The sequence below is a fragment of the Somniosus microcephalus genome, chromosome 26 (genome assembly GCF_052327205.1).
Source record: "Somniosus microcephalus isolate GS21.2 chromosome 26, FLI_Smic_1.0, whole genome shotgun sequence".
In the NCBI taxonomy this organism is placed as follows: domain Eukaryota; kingdom Metazoa; phylum Chordata; class Chondrichthyes; order Squaliformes; family Somniosidae; genus Somniosus; species Somniosus microcephalus.
Window position 1 is genome coordinate 42,094,025 of NC_141012.1, and position 3,698 is coordinate 42,097,722.

The following is a 3,698-nucleotide window of genomic DNA, read 5'->3' on the forward strand; positions in this document are numbered from 1 at the left end:
GCTGGAGACACTCAGCAGGTCAGGCAGCATCTGTGAAGAGAGAAACAGAGTTAACATTTCAGGTTGATGGCCTTTTGTCAGAACTGAATGTTCATTGATGCTGCAGCACCTCATTTTCAGCACTGTTGGGTGTGCAGCTGCCTCAACAACCATAAGAAGAAGGACAAGGAGAAGGAGCACTTATTTACAAATCTTGATAGCAGATCGCTGCCCCAGGGAGAGAGCCCGGAGGTTTTCCGATGAAGCTTTGGAGGCATTGGTTTTAGTGGTGGAGGGAAGGCGGGCAGTCCTGTACCCACCAACTGGCAGGAGGCCCTCGCCACAAGTCTGCCAGACTATGTGGAGAGAGGTGGCACACCACATCACGGGCAGCACTGTGCTCCCCAGGACCCACACACAGTGCAGGAAGCAGTTTAACAAGCTCACAAGGGTGGTCAGGGTGAGTGAAGGCTTCAATAAATACTACATACTACACACAGCTCAATGCTCCACACCCCCCAGCACTCACCCACCAACAATCTCTACCTAGCAACACTCACACCCACATCTCACACCTTGCACACAATGACAGCTATTCAACTATGGCAGGCACAAGGGTTATTAGTTATTAGAATTCATGTGATATGTTTATAGATAAATGTATTAATTGTGTTTGGAATATTTTGTGGTCTCTCTCATTCCACCTTTGCACCCAGAAGGACGCTGTGATACACCATGAGACGGAAATTGTATGATGGGGATGTGGTGAGCTACGAGGATCTGGGGTTTCATTCATACAAATCGGAGTCTGATGAGCTGGCCATGGACGACTCGTCTGGAAGTCGAATTGTCTCACTGCTTCCACTCCCTCCGCCATAGATCCAGGAGGGCGAGGTCCACTGCCAGTACAGCCCCCATGACTTTTGTTGTAGGTTGTGGAGTTTTGTACTTGCCACAACACTCCTTGATACCAAAGAACCATGAAATGAATAAAGAAAACTCTTCCAGTAGCAGGAAGTCGCACACAGCCACTCAAACTTCAAAAACCTGTCAGGTCCGAGTGATTGGTGATGATCCCTTTAAATAGCATCGCTGGAGCTGGTTTCCTGTTGTTGCACGCCACCTGAAGCTGTCGTTGTTTTCTCTAGCCGATAAGTTCATTGGCTGTAACGAAGTTGGGAGATCAGGCATCAAGTGAGCGTTGCACACTCACTGATGTCACGATCACCATGATGGTGAGGTCCCCGGTGGTCGCATTCAGCGGCAGCGCTACTGGCAACACCGATATGGCGTGCTGTGCTGGAACCGACATTAGGTGGCGTTAAAGCTCTCAACGGCATTTTAGCTCCATCTCATGGGGCAAACCACATGAATTTCTCCCCCCCATCCCCCACAGTCTTTTGATTTTAAAGCCATAATAGGTTATAAAAGCCATGGTGTGGAGATGCCGGTGTTGGACTGGGGTGGACAAATGTAAGAAGTCACACAACACCAGGTTATAGTCCAACAGTTTTATTTGAAATCACAAGCTTTCGGAGCGCTGCTCCTTCATCAGGTGAAGTGGAGAGATGCCTATAGACACAGATTATATAGTCAGAGAATAATGCCAGATGATTACAGGTAATCTTTCTAACTGCCATTTATCACACATCGGCAGAGAGATAATCACAGCAATCAAAGGTGTGAATGGTGTCCAAACAGGTCAGTCAGGAAAACATTACATCAAAGAACAATGAGGTGGGGTCACAAGGGGTAAAATGTTGCAGATGCTGGGGTCTGTATGAAAAACAAAAAACAGACAAAAAACATTTTCTTTGCTGGAAATCACAGCAGGTCCGGCCGCATCTGTATAGAGAGAACAAGCCAACGACGACTCGAGTCTGGATGACCCTACGTCAGGTGGGGTTACATGTAGCGTGACATGAACCCAAGATCCCGGTTGAGGCCGTCCTCATGAGTGCGGAACTTGGCTATCAGTTTCTGCTCTACGATTTTGCGTTGTCGTGTGTCTCGAATGCCGCCTTGGAGAATGCTTACCCGAAGATCGGAGGCTGAATGTCCTTGACTGCTGAAGTGTTCCCTGACTGGGAGGGAACACTCCTGCCTGGTGATTGTTGCGCGGTGTCCGTTCATCCGTTGTCACAGTGCCTGCATGGTCTCGCCGATGTACCATGCTCCGGGGCATCCTTTCCTGCAACGTATGAGGTAGACAACGTTGGCCGAGTCACATGAGTGTGTACCATGTACCTGGTGAGTGGTGTCCTCACGTGTGATGATGGTATCTGTGTTGATGATCTGGCATGTCTTGCAGAGGTTGCTGTGGCAGGGTTGTGTGGTGTCGTGGTCGCTGTTCTCCTGAAAGCTGGGTAATTTGCTGCGAACGATGGTCTGTTTGAGGTTAGGCGGCTGTTTGAAGGTGAGTAGTGGAGGCGTGGGGATGGCCTTAACGAGGTGTTCGTCATCATCGATGACATGTTGAAGGCTGCGAAGAACATGGCGTAGTTTCTCCGCTCTGGGGAAGTACTGGACGATGAAGGGTACTCTGTTGGTTGTGTCCCGTGTTTGTCTTCTGAGGAGGTCTATGCGATTTTTTGCTGTGGCCCACCGGAACTGTCGATCGACAAGTCGAGCGTCATATCCCGTTCTTACGAGGGCGTCTTTCAGCGTCTGTAGGTGTCCATCGCGTTCCTCCTTGTCTGAGCAGATCCTGTGTATTCGCAGGACTTGTCCATAGGGGATGGCTTCTTCAACGCGGTTAGGGTGGAAGCTGGAGAAGTGGAGCATCCTGAGGTTGTCCGTGGACTTGCGGTAGAGTGAAGTGCTGAGGTGTCCATCTTTGATGGAGGTTATAAAAGGGCATCTCTGAAACACCTCTATGCTGCCTCCATGACTGATATGTTAAAACAAACCATCGCTGCTTATCCCTTTCAGGGACACCGACCATTGAAAGGCCTTCCTTTTCAGTTCATAAATTGGTTGATAGCTGATTAAATCCTAACCTGTATGGAGAGTTATTTCTTTTTAGGTTGAAAGGATGTCGTGGCTATTCGTTGTTGTTCTGAGGAAGGAGATACCAGGGTACCTGAATACTTCTGTAACTAATGACAATTGTTGCTTCAAAATGGGCTGATATTTACCTGGTAGAATGAGGCATCTAAAACTTTACATTTTTTCACATGAAGGCGGATAAATTAATACTCATCAGTTGTGGCAATTGTTTGAACTGTGGACTCATGTTAAAGGGCAAAGGCAAGATCCAAAAGAAAACAAAACTAAATTGGACCAGGATGAATCAATGAAATGTCCAAAACTAGAAGGATTAAATAATGGACAGATAGTAATTTGCGCTTTGGGAATTTTCCTGTTCTGTTAACTTTTCCTTTTTTGATATTTGCCTTTTGATTTATATAATTGTATATATATATATAAAATTTAATCATTCACTGCTAAGAGAAATAGTACATAATTTTACTAAGAGCAATTTAGGAAGAAAATCAGGTGAATAGACATAAAAGAATGTTGGCAAATGATAAATCAATGCACAAGTAATTAAAGTGACTTTACAGGGGATGTTATATCAGAACAAACACTATTAAGAACAACTGATCTCAAAGATAGTACATATGAAGGGTTTTTCGACTTAAATTAGAATCAAAAAGGGGTTAATGGTAGTATAAGCAATTGGATTTCAAATTTTATATATTAGGAGAATAAATGAA

At 45.7% G+C, this 3,698-nt stretch overlaps 1 pseudogene; it reads right to left on the bottom strand.

The window, feature by feature from the left end:
• Positions 1 to 1,884: 1,884 nt before the first annotated feature.
• Positions 1,885 to 3,133, bottom strand: LOC147100415 (uncharacterized; annotated as a pseudogene).
• Positions 3,134 to 3,698: the final 565 nt, after the last annotated feature.